This window comes from Arvicola amphibius, chromosome 15 (genome assembly GCF_903992535.2).
Source record: "Arvicola amphibius chromosome 15, mArvAmp1.2, whole genome shotgun sequence".
Classification (NCBI taxonomy): domain Eukaryota; kingdom Metazoa; phylum Chordata; class Mammalia; order Rodentia; family Cricetidae; genus Arvicola; species Arvicola amphibius.
In genome coordinates, this window is record NC_052061.1 from 33027545 (window position 1) to 33049582 (window position 22038).

Below are 22038 nucleotides of genomic sequence, written 5' to 3' on the forward strand. Positions count from 1 at the left end.
ATGATCAGGCTTTGAAAGTTAGTAGTATCACTACTGAAAACCCTGATCTAGTAAAATTACCATAATCAAATATAAAATGCAAGCCAGGCAATGGTGGCCCACGCCTTTAACATCAGCATCTGAAGGGCAGAGACAGACGGACCTTGGTGAGTTCAAGGCCAGCCTGGTCTATAGAGTGAGTTCCAGAACAGCCAGGAATACACAGAGAAACCCTGTCTTGAAAAACAAACAAACAAACAAAAGGAATGTCAAGAAATAGGAAATGCATCCACATTTTAACTCTGATCATTTCTGTCTCTAGTGGACAGGGGATAATGGCCCATTTGAACAAGAAGGATCTAAGTTGCGGTTCTTTTCACTCTGGAAGCTGCGCAGGTGCAGAGACAGTGGTAATGGTGGCAAGTCTTACAACTGGTAAAAGGGTCACGGAACCAGCTTCAGCAGACGTGTGCTTTCATCCCAGCCTGCTGTGGGATGAGGACTAGGTTCCTCCACCTCTGCAGCTGAGAAGCAGCCAGGCGAATATTCCCCCGTAGAATAAATCCCAGTCACATTCTGCAGAGCCAGTTTCACATTAAGGTCTACGGGCTTCACTTGTAAGAGCAGTCTGGTAAAACAAAGGGTAGTCTCATTACAAAATCTATTTCCTTGAGAGAACACAGGCTCCATAAGGAGGTCAAGAGAACCTGAAGTCATCGACTAAAAGAAACATGACATTTAAGGAACAACCAAAGAACACCCAGAGGAGAGACCAGGCAGACACCTGAGCAAAAAGGAAAGTCAATCATTCCAGTCAAAAAATCCGACCAGTTGGAGATACCTGGGTTTCTACAAACAGGTTGCTGTCGAATACAGACCTTTCTTTATCCCAGGGAATTCTCTAAAGAATATACATTCTTGACGCCATTGGGCAAACTCGAGAGCGTCCAAGGCTGAAAACCCCTAGCATCAACACCGCTAGCGCAGAAATCGAGACAGCATCAGCCTCCCGGCCGGTTTCATAAGCACCGCCCCAAGGCACGAGCATGCGCAGCTCTGCATCCCGGCCCCTCCTAGCGCGGGCCCACCCCGTCACAGAGCATGCGCTGTCCTCAGCCGCCCCGCCCCTCCCCTCCAGAGCCCCCTGTTCCTTAGAAACCGGGTGGCGTGTTCCCGGTATTGGTGAGCTGGATTCCGGTGCCCGCGCATCCGCACTAGCCTCCCTCAAGGCGGACCGGCGGCTTCCGAAACCGGTCGGGATCTATGGTCTCGCATGCGGCTCTGGACGGGCGATGCCAGCGTGCCAGGTGAGCGGCAGCCGGCGGCGGGTGAGGGCGAAGGAGGGCATGGCGCGGCTGGGAGCGGGCGCTGGCCCGGCCTCTGCCACCGCCCGGTTCCTGAGGTTGGAGGCGAGTATACGCGGGGCCCGGGCTGGAGGAGGCCTGAGCTAAATGCCATTATGTGCCCTGTATGGAGTAAGAGGGTCGCGCTGGGATTCGTTTCCCCACCTCGGAGGTAGGACCTGCGCATTTGGACGCAGAATTTTGGATCCTGTTAAGATCTTGAACCTAACCACATCCCTATTCAGATGCGAAACCCTAGGCTGCCGCGCCTAGTGCGGAACAGACCACTCCATACCTGTGTGAGGATGGGCGCTTTGTGGATGAGAATTTGTGAGGTGTGGGAACTCCAGACAAAGGACTCGTGTAGCTGGCCCATCCTCTTGCAAAATGAGATGGGATTTTCAGGCAGCAAATATGTAAGAAACTGGTGTTCAGGTAACAGCTTGAAACAAGGAACATCCCAGAAGTGTTTGGTTTTCCCTGCCAGCCCCGACCTAGTGCCTGGTTGGCCCTGGCCTACTTTTGTAGCTCAGGAAAAAAACAAAAGACAAAAAGCTGCTGGATTTGGAGAGACAAAAGATGAGATGAGATGTTCCTGTCAAGGCTCCATTACACCTGAATGGCGAGGGAAGATGGGGCTGGATGATGAGCATTTATGAATGGGTATGTGAACAGTTCACGTTCCAGACTGCAGCAGGATCTAAAGAGCAGGATAGACATATAAAGGTATAAAACTGCACTGAGTAGACAGCAAGGAAGTTATCGTACGTTTGTGTTCGTTGTTCCCCGTATCGTGCTAAGGACAGAATAGATGAGGAAGAAGTCGAAACCCAGCTCAGACACTACTCTGAGGATCTGTGGGCACAAAGACTTCTTGATGGAAGACCATTCAGTGAAAGAAACAGCTCTTAAAATAGAAAAAAAAATAGAAAAAGAAGATTCAACATTGCTGTGATATGCGGTGATAAGGAAAAGATGATCGTCTTTGAGTAGGTGAAGCTAGATTCATTTGTGATAAGGAAACTCATTTCCTTCTGAAAAACTACACCAGGGAACACAAGAGTGTCAAAACACCCATTTTATAGAAAATGGGAGAAAATTAATGCTTTAGGGCTATTAATTTAAAACATGTTTTGGGGCCAAGAAGTACACAGTCTTATTGGTAGACTTCTCCCCTCCCCTGCCCTGCCTTTTTTCTTTTTTTTTTCTTTCTTTCTCGGAGACAGGGTTTCTCTATGTAACAGCCCTGGCTGTCCTGGAACTCGCTCTGTAGACCAGGCTGGCCTCGAACTCACAGAGATCCGCTTGCCTCTGCCTCCAGAGTGCTGGGATTAAAGGTGTGCGCAACCACCACCGGGCGACTTTAAACTTCTGATCCTCCTGCCTTCACCTCCCGAGCACTTGAGAGCGCACCACCATATCTGGTTTTATAAGGCAGCAGGAATTGAACCCAGGGCCTTGTGCCTGCTAGGCATGCACCGCATGAACTGGGCTACATCAGTAATCTTCCATTAAAAATATTTTTTTATTAATTTATTTTGTGTGCATGACTGTGGAGGTCTGGGACAGCTCGTCCTAGTATGTGGATCCTGGGGGTGGAACTTGGGTGTCAGGCTTGCCAGCAGGTAGTTTTACCTGATCAGCCACCTCCTGGGCCTGTGTGTGTGTGTGTGTGTGTGTGTGTGTGTGTGTGTGTGTGTGTGTGAAGAAATTCAAACTGGGTGAGGTTGGTACATACCTAGGACCCAGGAGGTAGAGGTAGGAAGATAAGTTCTGGGTCAGTCTGGGCTGCATATTAACCACATCAAAACCGCAAAACGGGGGTTAGAGAGATGGGTCAGGGGTTAAGAACACTTGATGGTGCTCAGCGGTGGTGGCGCACGCCTTTAATCTCAGCAGTTGAGAGGCAGAGGTGGTTGGACCTCTGTGAGTTCAATGCCAGCCTGTTCTACAGAATGAGTTCCAGTACAGCCAGGACTATATAGAGAGATGCTGTCTTGGGAGAAAAAAAAAAAGCTTGTTGCTCAGGATGGGCTGGGTCCCCAGGGCTCACATGGTGGCTCACAACCATCCATAAATCCAGTTCCAGGGGGGTCTGGCACTCTCCTCATGCAGGCAAAATAAATACTCACAACATAACCAGATAAATCTAAAACAAAAACTTTAAAATGAATAAAACACACAAAGGCCAGGTAGTAGTGTATGCCTAGAATTCCAGTATTCAAGAACTAGAGGCAAAAAGATTTCTGAAAGTTCAATTCCAATCAGATCTTAGTAGTAAGAACCTAACATAAAATGGGCAGTGGTGGCACACACCTTTAATCCCAGCACTTGGGAGGCAGAGGCAGGTGGATCTCTCTGTGAGCTCAAGGCCAGCCCTCTCTACAAAACGGGTTCCAGGACAGCCAGAGATGTTACACAGAGAAACCCTGTCTCGAAAAACCAAACCAAACCAAACCAAAACAAAAAAACCTAATATAAAAAAACAAGCAACATTAACAAAAGCCTAGAAAATTCCTATATATGATTTTTGTAGTAATTTAGTTCTCAGTGAGCTCTTTTCTCAAGAAACATATGCAGCCAGGCATGGTAGCAAATAACTTTAATCGCAGCACTCAGAAGAGGCGGACTGATCTTCATGAGTTCAGAGTTCCTAGACAGCCAGTGTTACATATGTGGTTGAGACTGTCTCAATAAAAATATATACACATGATTTTTTTTTTTTTTTTGACCCAAGATCTCACTCGGTAACCCAACCAGCCTGGAACTCTCTTTAGCTATCCTCCTGCCTTAGTTTTCCAAGTCAAGACCCACCACACCTGGCTTAAGTAAGAATTTTTTTAAAAAAAATTTTGCATGCAAGTGTATGCCTGGTGCCATTGAAGAAGAGAGTTTCAGAACCTCTGGAGTTGGATTTATGGGTGGTTTAGGGAACAGCAGATACTGTTAATTATGAGCCATTGCTCCAGCCCCACGTATGAGTTGTTTTTTGTTTTGGGTTTTTTGTTTGTTTGTTTGTTTTTTAAGATATATTTTGGGTGAGGGGCTGAAGAAATGGCCCAGCGGATAAGAACATTGGCTGCTCTTCCAGAGGCAGCTCACAACCATGTGTAACTGTAGTTCTAGGGGATCCAGCGCCCTCTTCTGGCTTTCATGAGCACCAGGCACACACACAGTGCACAGATGTACATGTAGATGACTTAGCAGTTAGAAACCTTGAAAAATAACATTTAAAAAAGAGATTTATTTTGTGTGTGTGCATGTTGCCTGTATGTATGTATATATGTATGTGCACCATATGTGTGCCTGGTACCCATGAAGGTCAGAGGAGGGTGTCAGATCTGGTAGTAGAGCTATAGATGGCTGTGAATTGGCATGTAGGTGCTAGGAACTGAACCCTGGTCCTCTGCCTTAGTGATAAGTACCCTTAACTGCAGAGGCATTGTTAGGTTGGGGTGTGTTCGTGGGTTTATGTTTTGTTGTTGTTGTTGTTGTTTTCTTTCTTTTTTCTTCTTTTTTTTTTTTGTTCTACAATCAGACACTTTTTTTTCCCCCAGAGAAAGGTGGCCTTAAGGAGACTCTCCAGGTGTTTCTAAGTTACTATGGCAATGAAACCTTTGGCAAATAATTGCTTAGTGCCCACTCCATTTTCAGGGTAACTGAGGGCAGCTATCAAGTCTGACCTGCAATAAAGTAATCACTAGTGTTTGACAGTTCAACTGCAAGGAGTCATTGCCAGAGACAGCAGCAATGCTAACAGCATCTACTTTCGCTGAGCTGCCTTTCAGGTTTTCCTGTTGGCGGATAAGGAGGGCATGCAGTGCCGTCTGGTAAGATGAAGCTGAGACAGAGAGGATAGCGGGTAAAATCGCAGTCAGCCAGGCCGAGCAGCACCTGGGAGGCAGAGGCAGGTGGACCTTTGTGAGTTCCAGGACAGCCAGAGCTGCATAGGTGAGACTTTGTCTCAGAAAAAGGAAGGAGGGAGTGTGTGCCTGTCCTGGGTTCAGGGACAGCGCTTGCCCAGTGTGTGCCTGTCCTGGGTTCAGGGACAGCGCTTGCCCAGTGTGTGCCTGTCCTGGGTTCACTCCCAGGGCCATCGAAAATGGGGAAAAAGCCATTGAAGTTATGAAAGTTATAATAAAAGATATTGATAAAAAAAAATCAGACTTCCCATACGATTATAATTTCTTTTTTCTTTTGGTTTTTGTAGCCCTGGCTGTCCTGGAACTCACTCTGTAGACCAGGTTGGCCTCAGAATTTACAGAGATCATCCTGTCTCTGCTGGGATTAAAGTTGTGCGCCACCACACAGATCTGTGGGTTTTGTTTTGTTTTGTTCTCTAGGCAAGTGCTTTACCCTGGGCTGTACCATCCCAGCACCTCGTTTGTTCTCATGGTTAGACAGCATTCCAAAGCAGAGGGTAATCCATGTGATTAGTGGCTTCTGTAGCCCCATGGCGGCCCATGCTAGAAAATGATTATTTCTGAAGGGAGCACATTTGGCAGTGGCTCCAGGGACCTGGTGAGTTGGTACATTTGACCTGCTAGGTTTTCTCGGATTGCCAGGGAGAAGGGACCAAACCTTCTGTCTGTTTCTTTTCAGTCTTTGCGTTTATATTCCTGTGTGTAGTGTTCAGGAGATCCAACTTCTGTTTGGGGGCAGTGGAATAAATACTTAAATATATTATTTCCTTTCATGATGTTACTTTCAGAATAATTTTGTTGGATATAAATATTTTAAAAAGTGTGCTTGTGTGTGTGTGTCTGTGTGTGTGTGCACCTGTGTGTGAATGTGAGATGTTCGTGTATGGGCACACACATGGTATGTGAAAGTCAGAGACAGCTTTCTGGAGTTGGTTCTCTCCTTCTGCCTTTGTGTGGGTGGGCTGTGCAGCTGTTTTACCCACTGAGCCATCCTGCTGTCTTAGTCAGGGTTGCTATTGCTCTGATGAAACACCATGACCAGGAGCAACTTGGGGAGGAAAGGGTTTATTTGGCTACACTTCCACATCGCTCTTTATCATCAGAGGAAGTCATGACAGGAACTCGATCAGGGCAGGAACCTGAAGGCAGGAGCTGATGCAGAGGTCGTGGATGCGGTGGATGCGTGCTGCTCACTGACTTACTCAACCTGCTGCTTTCTTACAGAACCAAGGTTCGCCAGCCCGGCCCAGCCCCACCCACAATGGAGTGGTTCCTCCCACATCAGTCTGTACTTAAGCAAATGCTCCAAAGTCTTGTCTACAACCCTATCATATGAAGGCATTTTCTCAATTGAGGGTCCATCTCTCAAGCCTGTCAAGTTGCCATAAAACTAGCAAACATACATGCTGTTTATTTTAAAATTAGTCTGTCCTGTCAATGCTTAGGGTTTCTTTTTTTCTTTTCTTTTCTTTTTTTTTTTTTTTTTTTTTTTTTTTTTTTTTTTTTTGTTTGTGTGTTGGGGGGTTGAGACAGGGGTTTCTCTGTAGCTTTGGAGCCTGTCCTGGCACTCACTCTGTGGACCAGGCTGGACTTGAACTCACAGAGATCCACCTGTCTCTGCCTCCTGAGTGCTGGGATTAAAGGCGTGAGCCACCACCGCCCGGCAATGCTGAGGGTTTCTAATATTTCCTAATATATTGATTGCTATCCAGAGAACATTTAAATGCATCTTAGTAATTACCAGATTATAAAGAACTGTTCTCTGCAATGTATTTCTAAGTATGAAGTTCCAGGGACTTAGTATCTGGTTAATACTGAAAACACGGTTTTTGTCCTGAAGGAGTATAGAGTCTCAATAGTGGATAAAACATCATTTAAACAGGCACAGAAAATCCTACAGTCCTTAAATGAGTGAGTATTTTCAGCTGGGCACATCCTGTTTGGAACCTGTGTTTTACAGCTGGCCCTTCATTACATAGCAACCAAATGAAAAGGGGCGGCGAGGCAAAAAGAAAAAACGTGGGCAGTGCTCCTCAGCCTCCCCAGTGCCGAAAGCCTGCAGCACAGCTCCTCACGGTGTGGGCAGTGCTCCTCAGCCTCCCCAGTGCCGAAAGCCTGCAACACAGCTCCTCACGGTGTGGGCAGTGCTTCTCAGCCTCTCCAGTGCCGAAAGCCTGCAACACAGCTCCTCACGGTGTGGGGACCCCAGCCATAAAATTATTTTCATTGCTACTTCATAACTGTAATTTTGCTTCTGTTATGAATCATATTGTGCCGGCGGGGGGGGATGTGGCACATGCCTTTAATCTCAACACTTTGGAGGCAGAGACAGAGGCAGGCGGACCTCTGTGAGTTCAAGGCCAGCCTGGTCTATAGGGCGAATTCCAGAACAGTCTCCAAAGCTACAGAGAAACCCTGTCTTCAAAACAAAAGAATTGGTAATGTATTATCTGATATACAAGATATCTGCTGTGCGACCCCTGTGAAAGGGTCGTTCCACTTCCTGGGGGGGGGGGGTGCGACCCACAGGTTGAGAACTGCTGAGCTAGAGGCTGGCTCTAAGCGTAGTTACGGCCCTGCTAGTAAGCAGATTTTTCTTATTTACTACATTTGTGTGTACATGTGTGTGCCTCTGGGCATGTGTGGAGGTCAGAGGACAATGTGTGGGAGTTGGCTCTTGTGTAAAGTGAGGGTTTTGGCTCTAGCTATATAAACCGAGGACACGCCAGTTCCGAGGAATAGTTTAAGAGGCTTTAGTAGACATGAGGGAGAGCACAGCCAGAGTCTCTGAAAGAGTCCAGAGCATAGAGAGAAAGTAGTAGATTAAATGTGGCCAGCAGACTGGACCTGGCCATGGAGAGGGAGGTTGAGCCAGAGAGGAGGAAAAAAGGGTTCAGGCAGAGGAGACCAAGAGAGAGGGGGGCCAAAAGAGGAAGAAAATGAACATGGCTGCGTAATAAGGTTATAAGGGAATGAGAATCTGGGGAAGGGAGGCCCAGGAGCTGGAGAAATTTAGGGGTGAGAAGAGCTGAGGAGCCCTGGAGACCAGCATGCACCTTGCTATGTTAATAGGCACCACGGATAGCTTTATGGACCTGGCAGCTCTCTCCTGCCATGTTGGTTCTGGGGATGCAACTCAGATCTGTATAAGAGTGAGTGCTTTTACCCACTGAGCCGCTTTGCTGGCCCTGGTGTGCAGAGTTCTGTGTACTAGTGCACCAGAAGTGGGTGTGGTGACTCCTGCCATCATCCAGCAGTTAGGAGGCTGAGGCTGGAGGATCTCTGTGCGTTAAGGCCAGCCTGGTCTACGTAGTGAGTGACAAGCCAAGGCTATGTATTGAGATTTTGTCTCAAAAGCAAAAACAAACAAAAAAGCGAAAACCTCAAGTTAGTCCATTGAAAAGCATCGTAAGTGAAAACTCACCTTGTTTTTGGCGCCACAGGTAAACCCAACTATGTGACATACTCGCGTCTAGGGTTGGTGAGACAAGTCTATTGCTGGAGAGTTTGCCCTCAGCGCCTTAAAGATAAAGCAGTGTTTGTTAAGGCCGGGCGGTGGTGGCGCACGCCTTTAATCCCAGCACTCGGGAGGCAGAGGCAGGCGAATCTCTGAGTTCGGGGCCAGCCTGGTCTACAAGAGCTAGTTCCAGGACAGGCTCTAGAAACTACAGGGAAACCCTGTCTCGAAAAACCAAAAAAAAAAAAGAAAAAAAAAAAAGCAGTGTTTGTTACCATGTGACTTGCCACAGCCAGGTTCCCAAATCATCTCTGTTCAGCTAGGGCCAAACAAAAAATGGAGACTGAGCTCCAGGGACGAGGCCTGTTGGAATCACTCCTGTGTGCCCCAGGTCCTGACGTGCCTGACTCCGTGTGTGTGATTGAAAATGGTAGGGCTTGAATGAGGAAAGAACTCTGCGACTGTGTTGTTGGGGGAGGGGCACAGGAGGACCTCCGGGTTTGAGGGAAGAGGAATTCCGGTGGAGACAGCTGGGAGATTCTTAGAAGAGCGGAGCCTGAGGTGGAGCTGGAGCTGCGTCGCCGGTGCTGGAGACTGGACGTTAGGAATGTTTTCGTGGAAGTCACGATGAAATTGAGGGATTAGATTAAATTGCTTGGAGAGAAAGGGCTGAGAATGTCCCTAGGCTGGTGTCAGCCTGGTGCTCACTATTGGAGCAATGTCAGAAAAAAAAAAATGTTACTGTCTCTCTCTTTTTGGAGAAAGTGCCTCCTGTACCCAGGTTGTCCTCATGTTTGCTATAACAGCTTTTGATGAACTTTTGATCTACTTGCCTCCATCTCCTGGGAGCTGGGATTACAGATGTGGGCCATGTCATAGGGCTTATGGAGTGCTGGGAATCTGACAGGGTTTCAAACATGCTAGGCAATTACTGAACCAACTGAACTACATCCCCAGTCCCTCCTGCTGCTGCTGTGTGTGTGTGTCTGTCTGTCTGTCTGTCTGTCTGTCTTCTTCATGTCTGTGTTCGTGTGTGTCTGTCTGTGAGTGCGTCTGTGTTTGAGTCTTCATGTCTGTGTTTGTCTGTGTATGTGTTTGTATTCATGTTTGTATGCATGTCTGTGTGTGTCTGTGTCTTTGTGTGTGCGCGTGCGCACGCTTTAAGACAGGATCTTACTCTGTTGCCCAGGCTGGTCTGATAGTTGGTATGTAACCCACCTGGCCTTAGACTCCTGGCAGTTAGTTCTCTAGTCTTTGTCTCCTGAGTACTGGGATTACAGTCATGTGCACCATGCCCAGCTTTTTATGGATATATTTTAAAGAGCCAGTTAGATAGCTCAGTGGTTAAAGGCACTGTTGCTAGCCTGACAGCCTGAGTCTGAATCCTAGTACCTACATAGTAGGAGAGAACCAACTCCTGTAAGTTGTCTCTACCTCCACAAGTGCACACAACAAACAAATAAATAAATGTGACTTAAACAATAGCCAGGAGTGGTGGCTCCCATCTTTGATCCCAGCTCTGGGGAAGCAGGCTGATCTCTGAGTTCCAGGCCAGCCTGGTCTACAAAGTGAGTTCCAGGAAACCCTGTCTCAAAAAAACCAAAACGAAAAAAGAAACAAACAAACCAATAAAGATCTGATAGAACTGGCAGAGGAATGCTTTTATTGGCAGCTGAAGCTTTGTAACCTAATAGCAAACTAAATGCATCTGTGGGTGTTCCATTTACTTCTCCTTTATGGCCCAGTTAGCTGACCCTTGGCACATGGTATGTTCATGCTTCACGGACTAGGTCACTGGGCTGGTCCTTGGTGTCCTGTGTACAGAGGAGTGGAGTTGAGAGTTGGTGCCTCTGTGCTCTGAGGTGGTGGTTGCCTAGCAAGCGACTGCCCTGTCACCACCACAGCTAGTGGAGCTGAGGGTTAGCATCTCTTTCCTTTGTCCTGCTTTTGGTTTTGCTTCCAGTGGGAAGGCGAAAATATGTGACCATGTCATAGACTCAGTGCAGGCACTGTTCACATAGATAATGGAAACAAATTGGTAAGAGTCAATACCTGTTTCCTAACTCTTCCCCTTCCTTCCCTTCTCAGTTCTTTTTCACTCCCTTCTCCTTCCTCATCCCTCCCTTCCCTTTTGCTTCTGGGTTTTTTTGTTTTGTTTTGTTTTGTTTCTCTGTGTGTGTGTGTGTGTGTGTGTGTTTCTGTCTGTCTGTGCCTGGGCATATGTTGTGGTGAGAGGTTCATGTCTGTCTTTCTGCCATGCGAGTCCCAGATAGCAAACTAGATTGTCATACTTGGCACGAAGTGCCACCAACCCCTGAGCCATCTCACCAGCCTCTTTTTGTTGTTGTTGTTGTTTTTGTTCTATTTTTTGTTTTGTTTTTTGTACCGGTTCTCTATGTTGCTCTGGCTGGTCTCAGCTAGCCTGCCTCTGTCGCCCAAATGCTGGGATCAAAGGTGTGCACCATCATACCAGACTTCTCCTTTGTTTAGATGTGTGTGTGTGTGTTTTATTTGTTGTGTTTTTGTTTTTTGTTTTTTGTTTTTTTTTTTTCTAGATAGGGTTTCTCTGTGTAGTCCTGGCTGTCCTGGAACTCGCTCTGTAGACCAGGCTGGCCTTGAACTCACAGAGATCAGCCTGGCTTCTTCCTTCTCCTCCTCCTCTTCTATTTCTTCTAATCTAGTCTTGCTGTGTGGTCAGGACTGGCGTAAAACTCAGTGATCCTCTTGCCTCAGCCTCCCAAGGGCTGGGATTATAGCTGTGCATCACCATAGCCAGCTTCATCTCTTGGTTTTCTTTCTTTTTTGGTTTCTCAGAGACAGAATTGCTTTGTGTAGACCAGGCTAGCCTCGAACTCACAGCGATCTGCCTGCCTCTGCCTTCTGAGTGCTGGGATTAAAGGCGTGCGCCATCACCGCGCGGCACATGTGGAAGTCAGAAGACGACTTTTCAGTTCTCCTCTTTGGCCTGTGGGCCCCAGGGATTGAACTCAGGTTGTCAGACGTGGTGACAAGCACCGTTATCCACTGAGCCATCTCCCCAGCCCAGACAGAGATCCACCTGCCTCTACCTCTGCCTCCCAAGTGCTGGGATTAAAGGCACACGCCACCAACGCCTGGCTCAGTTCTCACTCTTAAGATTTAAAATAATTGTTTATCTAAAGTTGAAAGACAAAAAAGAATTTAAGATTGTTTAATCAGTGTGGCACTCTCACAGGCTGATTTGATTTCCTTATCTCACATTTGTTCAGTGACTGGGTCTTTCTGCAGCCTCCACTCCTTGTCAGAAGCTGGGCTGCTTTTAGAGATACAGCAGTTTGCAAGTGAAGCCGCGTCCTGCCATTCTGACTGCTTGACGTGTGAGCTCTGAGAGAGACAAAGCCCAGGGTTCTGTGGGAACACTAAACTGAACCACTCCTTCCAGCCAAGGACAAGGCTCTCGGTCGTGCTTCAGTGAAGAGCTGACAGTTCTGAGGGGTTAGAGAAGAGCTTTACAGAAGTAAGTGACGTGGACCGAAGGAGACAAGCAAAGATAGTGGCTAGCCTGGGTCAGACCAAGTGACAGAGAGATGGGAAGTGTCCTGCCCCACTGAGTGGCTGTGTGTGAGCATTGTCAAGAAATTTGGGGCCTACGTGTGCTTCCCTTAGGCATAGGAAAAGTACTGGGTACCTTTGGAGGTCAAAGTCGTGGTGAATTCAGGTGACCCCAGGGTGTCCAGTTGTTGGGGAGTGGTGACAGATTGTTGTGGGGGCAGGGAGGCTTTGCTGTTAATAATAATAATAATAAATATAATAATATAATAATAATTATATATAATATATATTAATAATATATAATATATAATATATATAATAATATATTATATAATATATAATAATATAATAATAATAATAAATAATAATAATAAACTGGTTAAATTTGAGTCATCAGCGTTTGTCTGCATCCTCTGTTATTTTCCTTCCTTTATATTGGTCTGTGGCCTTTGAATACAGCCTCCAGGCTGTCTACTGTGGTCCTCCAGACTTTGACATATGGTGCTCTTTTCTGGTGGGAGAAGGAACTTAACTGCAGGGAGGGCTAAGGTGATGTGGCTCATGTGCTGAAGGAGGGGTCAGAGTTGTAGAAGCGGTTCTGGATGAAGGGCGTGCTCTTGAGAGCTCATGCTGCAGCATAAGATGGGTTGGGGTGAGGTGGGGGGTCAACTCCTCTTCCTAGTCCTCAGTTTGCTGTCATCTGATGCTTGTTTTCTTTCCCCGAACACTAAACCAGATTCTGTTCCCGACTACTCAAGCTGAGGACATAAACTCTTGTGTGTCTGTATACATGTGGATATGTTTGTCTGCCTTTGTGTGTACATGTGGATATGTTTGTCTGTGTGTGTACATGTGGATATGTTTCTGTCTTTGTGTGTACATGTGGATATGTTTGTGTACATGTAGGTATGTTTGTGTGTTATGTGTATACATGTGAGTTCTGATTCTTGTGTCTCTATCTCCTAAGTTCTAGAATTAAGCCACTGTATCTTGTATTTATGCAGTGTTAGATAGAAGTAGAATAGAAGTAGAACCATGCTTCGTGCGTGCTGCTTAGGGGCTCTGCCAACTGAGTAGCGGCCTCATACCTAATTTTGTAGCTGGAGATCTGATTATTACGTTTGTGTGCATATCCCACGACCCTACGGGATTATATGCAGCTTTTCTTTTGTTTATCTCTGGTTTTTGATTAGGGTCTCAATATGTAGCCTAGGCTGGACTGGAATTCAGAATCCTCCTGCTCAGCTTCTCAAGTACTATGATTATAGGGATGAATAACTGTGTCCATCTCTATACACATTGTTTTTAATTATTTTTTAAATGTGGGTTTTTGTTGTTGTTTTGTTTGTTTTTGAGACATGGTCTCACCAAGGAACCCTGGCTAGTCTCTCCTATGTAGATCAGGCTCTGGAATTCTCAAAGATCCTCTTCCCTCTGTCTCCTGAGTACTGGGATTAAAGGTGTGCACTACCACAACTGACAGTATTTATTCATTTCATATGTGCAAGTATTTTGTGTGCATGTATGTCCGTCCACCAGATTGTATGCCTGGTGACCAGGACGTTAAAAGAGGGCATTGTCAGACCCCTGGATCTGGAATTACAGACAGCTGTTGTAAGCTACCATGTGGATGCTAGGAGTTGCACCCAGGCCCTTTGCAGGTGCCCTTAACCAGTGAGCCATTTCTCTAGCCAAAATTGTAAATAGTAAAATTTTTATTAGCTCAGTAAATGCGTCTTGGTTTCTTGACTATGTGGGAACAAGGTCCAAAATCTTTCTCTTTTTTCCAGAGCATATTTATTAAACATTTATTATATACTAAGTATCAGTGATAAAACATTGGAAAAAACAGACCGCTCCAGGCCCCCCAAATTCCTTGCTCCCAGGGAGCATGAATTCTAATAGGTTTGCAGATAAAACAACAGCATCAACAATATAACCATAAACCTGTTCTTATAGGACTGTGTTTAAAAGGGAAGCAGATCATTAATAGAACACTTGCCTATCGTGTATGAGGCTTAGGGCCAATTATCCAGTACTAAAGAAATAGAAAGTGAAAAAGACCATATTTGAGTAGAGGCCTGAAAGGAAAGGGAAGATAAGTGAATTTCTGTAGAACAGAGCAAATCTCAAGTGTCATGGTCCTGAAGACGGGAGCCACTGGCTTGTGTGAGCTGCGCACAGCAGTCAACGTTGTATCTGGTGTGGTAAAAATGAGGTCAGAACGCTAAAGTAGGCGGCAGGAAAGGCGTAGGGCTTTATAGGTCAGTGGAAGAATTCCATTCTTACTCCACACGAGAAAACGTTTGGACACATAATTTGATCTGAATTACACTTGAATCGGGTCACTCTTGGTGCCGTGAGAGTAGACTGGGGGTGTAACGTGGGGAGACAGAGTAGAGGCTGGGAACCAGTTAGGCTGTTGCAGTGATGTAGGAGGAGTGTGTACTTGAACTTAGGTGATGGTGACAGAAAGTGCAAAGTACTTAGATTAAGGATGAAGTCAGAAGGCAGAGAGTTGGCAAAAGATTTGTTGGTGGATCAGATATCACATGTGGGAAGGAAGCAAAGATAACTCCAAGGTTTTGGCTTGAGCCATTGGAAGATTTATGTTCCCAATTTCAGTGATGAAGCCACAGTGGAAGGATTAGAAACTGTGTTGTTCTGTATGCTTTAAGTTTCAGATGCAGCATCCAAGTGGAGATGTCAGATAGGTAGTTGATTATACTGGTCTGGACCCCAAGCAAAAGGCTGTAGCTGACGACTTTAGGAGTCACTAGGGAATAGATGGTATTTAAAGTCATGAGACTTGGTAGACTCATCAAGGGAGTATAAATAGAATAGAATAGAGTAGAGTAGAGTAGAGTAGAGTAGAGTAGAGTAGAGTAGAGTAGTTATATTGGTTATCAGGAAAAACTAGCAGGAAGGGTCTGAGAAGTGGATGGGAGCCAAATATGCAGGCATTTGTGTTCCAGAACCCAAGAAAAGAACTCTGTCATGGAGATGGGAAAGATCATCAGACAGTGCAGACAGATGGAAGTGGGATGAGAATGGGAATTGGCCCCTGTAATTAGCAATATCGTGTCTCCAATGTCTTCTACCTTATTTTCAGACAGGGTCTCTCACTGACCTGAACTCACCTAGCAGGTTAGGCTGCCCAGCTTGCGTGTGTAAAGTGTATGTGAGTGCCGTGGCACACGTGGCACACGTGGCACACGTGGAGGTCGGAGGATAACCTCGCATGTTGGTTCTTGCCTTCCATCTTGAGACAGGGTCGCTTGTTCACTATTATAAATGCCAGGCTAGCTGGCTCACAAACTTCTGAAGATTCTCTTGTCTGCCTCCTGTCACCTCATAGGAATTCTAGACTTATAATACCATCAAGACCAGCTTAATATGGGTTCTGGGGATCTGAACTCAGGTCCAGGTCCTCATGATTGCATGACAGGAGCTTTGACCACTGAGCCATCTCCCCACCTCCAAACTAGCCTTTTTGGTTTTTGTTTTGCTTTGGTTTGGTTTGGTTTGGATTGGATTTTATTTTGGGAGACAGGGTTTCTCTGGAACTCACTCTGTAGACCAGGCTGGCCACAAACTCACAGAGATCCACTTGCCTCTGCTTCCCTAGTGCTGGTATTAAAGGTGTGTGCCACCACCACCCGGCACTTTTTTTTTTTTTTTTAAAGACCATGTAGACCAGGCTGGCCTGGAACTCACAGAAATCGGCCTGGTAGCTTAGATTGTCCTTGAACTCTTTCAGTCCCCAGCCTTACCTCCCAAGTCTTGGGGTTAAAGGTATGCAGCACCCCCATGGCTCACTCATTTAGTCCTTCTTTATATGACAACAGTTTTAATCCTACTGTACCTTGTGTTCTTTATAGCGCTTGCCTTAAATTGTCCTGACATGCTTATGTGGTTGCTAGGTTGTTGCCCACTCCTGTAAGTGGCACACTGTGTAAGAGCAGAAGCTGTGTCTGGTTTTTGTTTACCAAAGTATCTTGTTCTTTGCCTGATCCTGGCCTGTGGCCTGTGTTTTAGTGAGTCTGTTTGCATAAATTACAGGTGTTGTTTTATACAAAAGCACCTTAAACAGCTTATAATTAGCTCAGCTAATGTCACAGCGTTTTTTTTTTAATATTTATTTATTTATTTATTACGTATACAACATTCTGTCTGCGTGTACGCCTGCAGGCCAGAAGAGGGCACCAGATCTCATTACAGATGGTTGTGAGCCACCATGTGGTTGCTGGGAATTGAACTCAGGACCTTTGGAAGAGCAGGCAATGCTCTTAACCGCTGAGCCATCTCTCCAGCCCCTGTCACAGTGTTTTAAAATGGGACTGAGGGTCTGTCTCCATGCCGATGGGCCCTGGCTCACACTTCCAAGCGCAGAGCTTTGTTCTGATGGGCTTGTCACCTTAGCGCTCACTGAGACCCTAGATACTGGTTCCAGCTAGAAGCCATTTCTTCAGAAACTCTGTTCTCTTTCTCTCTATGCTGATCAAGTTAGCTTCCATGGCATTTTCTTTGTTTTATAGGAATTAATTTTTAATTCCATGCCCGTTTATCTTGATTACGTGTCTGGGATTACAAAGGGTAAGTGGGTTGCTCTACACCCTTAGATCCCTGCTTATGAATGCCAACAGTAAGGACAGGAGCCAGGTGTTACAGAGGCACACACCTGTAATCCCAGCACCCCGAAGGCTGAGGCAGGAGAATTGTTTTGAGTTTGAGGCCAGTCTGAGCTACATAATGAGATCTTGTCTGAAAAAAAATGTTCAATATTAAAATTAAGGAATAATCCACATACAGTTAAACACACAGCTCTCAATTACTCAATTTTAGTTTTCACAGTCATATATATCATCATATATCTACAGGATCTCAAGACAGACATTGCTGTGTAGCCCTTTAGCACGTTTCCCTGTGCTCTTTCCTGGTTAAGTCGCTCTAACCTCGTATCCTACCGCTGGCACTGTTGGGCAGTGGTCACTGTAAGGCTTGTCTGTTCTTCAGAGAACCGGAAATCTTTTTTTTTTTTTTTTTTTTTTTTTTTTTTAGTTTACTTATTTACTATGTATACAGTGTTCAGCCGGCATGTATTCCTGTACGCCAGAAGAGGGCACCAGATCTCATTATCAGATGGTTGTGAGCCACCATGTGGTTGCTGGGAATTGAATTCAAGACCTCTGGAAAAGCAACCAGTGCTCTTAACTGCTGAGCCATCGTCTCTGCAGCCCGAGAGCTGCCTGGCAGCCTTCAGTGGCTATAATGTTTTATGGTCTGTACATATTGTTGCTTATATTGATGGTTCGTTTGTACTGCTTTACTGTGTTCCACTGTATCACAGCACCACCATTGGTTTCTCCATTCTCTTATTGATAAGCATTTCGGTTTGTTTTCAGTTTAAGTTGATTGTGAACATTTGTATATATTTTTTAGTGGCCAGTTTTCTTTTCTTGGATAAATATCTAGGAATGGAAATGTTATAGGTGGACTAACATGTATAATTCATTCTTTAGAACTATCACTTCAGCTGGATGTGGTGGTGCACACCTTTAATCCCAGCACCCAGGAGGCAGAGGCAGGTGGATCTCTGTTGAGTTGGAGGCCAGCCTGGTCTACATAGTAGGTTTCAGGATAACCAGGGTTATGTAGAAAGACCTGTGTACAACAAACAAAATACTCTTAATTTCTGAAGTAGTATTGTTTTATCTTTTTGTTGTTGTTGTTGTTTTGTTTTGTTTTGTTTTCGAGACAGGGTTTCTCTGTAGCTTTGGAGCCTGTCCTGTAACTCACTCTGTAAAACAGGTGGCCTCAAACTCATAGAGATCTGCCTGCCTCTAACTCCTGAGTGCTGGGATTAAAGGTGTGTGCCACCACTGCCTGGCAATTGTATTGTTTTGCACCTCCACCATAAACATATGAGACTTCCATCTGTTCCAGGTCCTCTGCACAGTTTGGGATTGTCGCTCTTTCTTGCTTTGCTTAAAATTGAACCCAGTCTCATACAGATAAACAAGTATTTCAAGCCTTATTACTATTATTATTATTATTATTATTTAACTTTCACTGTTCTGGGGCTGGAGAGACAGCTCAGCTGTTAAAAGCACTGCTGTTCTTACAGAGGACCTGGGTTCAGATCACAGCACCCATGTAGGCTGGTAGAACACTTAGTGAAACCCTGAGTTCAGTCTCCAAGACTGATACACATTGAAGGCATCCAAGCTGTTTGATAGAAAGTATAATGGATAGCAAGAACAGAGCTTGTATGTAGCCCTGGGCCTCCACTTAATTGGGGTATTGTTTTTTGTTTTTTGTTTTTGTTTTTTTTTGTTTGTTTGTTTTTTGTTTTTTCGAGACAGGGTTTCCCTGTAGTTTCTAGAGCCTGTCCTGGATCTAGCTCTTGTAGACCAGGCTGGCCTCGAACTCAGAGATCCGCCTGCCTCTGCCTCCCGAGTGCTGGGATTAAAGGCGTGCGCCAGGGGTATTTTTTTTTTAAATATTTATTTTTATTTCATTTACATTGGTGCTTTTTCTGCATGCATGTCTGTGTGAAGATGCTAGATCCTCTGGAACTGGAGTTGTGAGCTGCCATGTGGGTGCTGGGAATTAAACCCAGGTCCTCTGGAAGAATAACCATCTCTCCAGCCCCTAATTGGGCTATTGTTAAGCCAGGTGAATAGACCAGAACAGACTGGACTGTGGGCTGGAGCCTATGAAGGTTGTAGGAATTTAGTTGATATGAAGTATATTAGGTAATTTTTTTACTGCATAACAAACGACCTCAGAATCCAAGAACTTAAGACAAATGTGTATTTCTCATGCTTCCTGGGATGGTCTGGTCTAAGTCAGTTCAGATGGAACCTGATGGCCTGGCATAATCTCACTCATAACTGGCAGTTGGCTCAGTGTCAGATGAGGTAGTGGGAATAATTTGGTCACGTCTCTCATGATCCCATGTCTTTGCGCTTATCCGATGGCCACAGATATCTTGAGTAGTAAGACCTCCCTTAACAACGACCAAACAGTGTTGTCATTGAGATCTGTGTCTGGACTCCCCTTACTTCCCTGCTCCTTCTGACCATTTTAAGGATTCAGATGAAACACAGAATGTAGTGTCGAAGACAGGCATTTTATTACAGAGTAATAAAAACCACACACTCTCAAGGGGTGAGAGCGGACAGCGGGCAAAGAAGCCATTGTCCCCGTAGTTTAGGTGAGTTTTAGAAGGGCAGACAGCTTTTCTGAGGGTCATTGAAAACCCACCTGGACTGACCCTGGGGGCCAGTGGGATGCACTTGTTCTTCATCAGGAGGCCTTCTGCTGGGCAGCAGTCTTAAAGGTTCCCCAAGTGAGCCAGCCCTGTGATATTGCAGTAGATTTCATCATCTGCAGAGGTCACACTTTAGAACTGTGCAGTTCAATTACAAACAAAAAGACCCCTAAAAAAACAAGCAAAAAGCTCAGTATTTTAGTGTTTGATTTTCTGCTGATCTGCATTCATGCTCTCCTTGGCAGCCTGTGGGCTTCTGGGTTTGGTTATCAGTTAACGGCCTTCCAGGCAGTTCCGCATATGATGCCTCTTCCCGGGGCCAAGAGCTATGACTCAGGTCCCATTGCCCTGTCCAGTTACTGAATCCTGCTCTTTCACTCTGGGTTTACAAGCTGTTGACTGAGAAATTCGTCCTAATGCCCTTTCATCCTGCTGATGTCTAACTGGCTCTCCAACAGTGTGGCTAACCCAAAGTGAGCGTGGGTTGTGATTGAGTGCCCACGACCTAGGACACTCATGGGTGTTCTTATGGGGGAGGATTCCTGAGAATGGAAGTCCATCTAAAGAGCTTAGGCTGAGTATGGAAACTCAGGCCTGCAATCCCAGCACACAAGAGGCTGAGGCAGATGAGTTAGTTGCCATGAGTTAGATTCTTGTCTCAAAAAGAGAGAGGAAGGAAGGAACGAAGGAAGGAAGGAACCTCTGACTGAAATGTCCTGAGATACAGAAGTGGGCTGCCGTTTAAGAGGGGCCTTGCTATGAACGAGATGGAGGGCTTTCTTACCACTTTCTTTCCCTTCAGTTCAGGGCTCCTAGAGCCCTTCCACCCTGCAGCCTCCTATTCGGGTGCCACCTCCAGCCCTGGGGTTGGTGGTGGTTTCCTGTGCTGTATACAAGTATTTACTTAGTATATTGTGTTTGTGTGTGCGTGCGTGCGTGCTTGCGTGCGTGTGGTGGGGGGCGGGGGCTCTTCTAGCCAAGCCTGACTTTAATATGTAGCTGCTCTGGCCTTGAACACTGAAGTCTCCACTTGAGCTCTGTGACTCCAGGCACATGCCACTGTGCCCTGTCACACCTTAAAACAGATTTGCTGAAATGCCTGTCTTGTCGTGACATGGTATTCCCCGCGGCTATAGACAATGTCTCATTATGCTGCAGGAAGCTGTTGCGTGATCAGGTGTTCTCCCAGCAATAAGAACGAGTACTCTTGACAGCTGAGCCTTTCCTGTAGACCTCCTATTTCTTTTTTCTTCTTTTTTTCTTTTTATTAGTATTATTATTATTACAAATTTTCACCTCCTCCCATTTCCCTCCCCTCCTCCCTCTCCCCTTCCCCTCCCTCTCCAGTCCAAAGAGCAGTCAGGGTTCCCTGCCCTGTGGGAAGTCCAAGGTCCTCCCCCCCTCCATCCAGGTCTATAGACCTCTTATTTCTATTTCTTTAAAAAAAAATCCATAAGTTGTGGAGGCAGAAGCAGGTGGATATCTGAGTTTGAGGTCCAGCCTGGTCTACAGAGTGAGTTCCAAAACAGCCAGGGCTGTTACACAGAGAAACCCTGTCTTGGAAAAAAAATCCACAGATTTTGACAAACTGTACCTTCTATGTTTATTTCATGAGATATACCTCACATAGCTTCGGGTTTCCTTTTTTACGGAAGGGCTGAGGCAGAGAAGTCTTTATTGTCATGCTAGTTGACACTGATCTTTTGGGGAAATTTACCTGCTCCCTCTCTAATCTAATGTCTGAGAAAGTGAGATAACAGTCTAGTTTAAACTTAGCGACAAGTAACCGGAATGAAAAAGGTATAACTTTAGCATGAATCCATTTTGATTTTTAACCTGGTGTGTCAGGACCTAATGTAACCATAGACAGAAGGATTCACAGGCGTCTTCTGACGTAAGGTCTCACTCCTATGTGAGCTGCCGAATGACAGCTACCACTAACTCAGAATATGTGACTTCCACACAGGCAGAGTGTTCTTTCCTGGACACCATCACCTTCATGACTATACTTTGCCCTGTACTGTATAATCCCATGGATAGGGCATGGGTTAGCAAATGGGTTAGGCTTTGTGGACCCTTGTGGCCTGTTGCTGCTACTGAACTGCTTGCTGTAGCTTAGAGCAACAATAATAGAATGGGTAAATGGTGGGAGGAGGGGTGGGGAAGGCGCTGGAGAGATGGCTCAGAGGTTGGGGCACTGGCTGTTGTTCCAGAGGACTCGAGTTCAATTCAGCCCTCTGTACTTCCAGTTCCAGGGGATCTGACACCTTTTACTGGCCTTCACAGGCATGAGTATGGTGTACAGACATATATGCAGGCCAATTGCTCATAAGATAAATAAATAATAATTTAAAAGAATGGGTAAATGGGTGGACATGACTGTGTTCCAACAAAGCTTTATTTATAAAACCAGGCATCAAATTAGAATTGGTTCATGTTTCTTTCTCTTTAGGACACTACAGTTTCTTAAGTTATTTAGGCTTAGAACATTACTGCCATTTGTTGAAATGCAATTGATTTATTTTTAGT

The 22038-nt window shown here is 45.6% G+C and overlaps 1 protein-coding gene across 1 annotated transcript in view; it reads left to right on the forward strand.

Moving 5' to 3' along the window:
• The first annotated feature begins 1107 nt into the window (after window positions 1–1107).
• Gfod2 (glucose-fructose oxidoreductase domain containing 2) overlaps window positions 1108–22038 on the forward strand; it is a 40649-nt gene continuing 19718 nt past the window's right edge. Inside the window, exon 1 of the mRNA XM_038312736.1 lies at window positions 1108–1286. The gene's annotated coding sequence lies outside the window, so the exon portion shown is untranslated. The remainder of the gene's footprint in view (window positions 1287–22038) is intronic.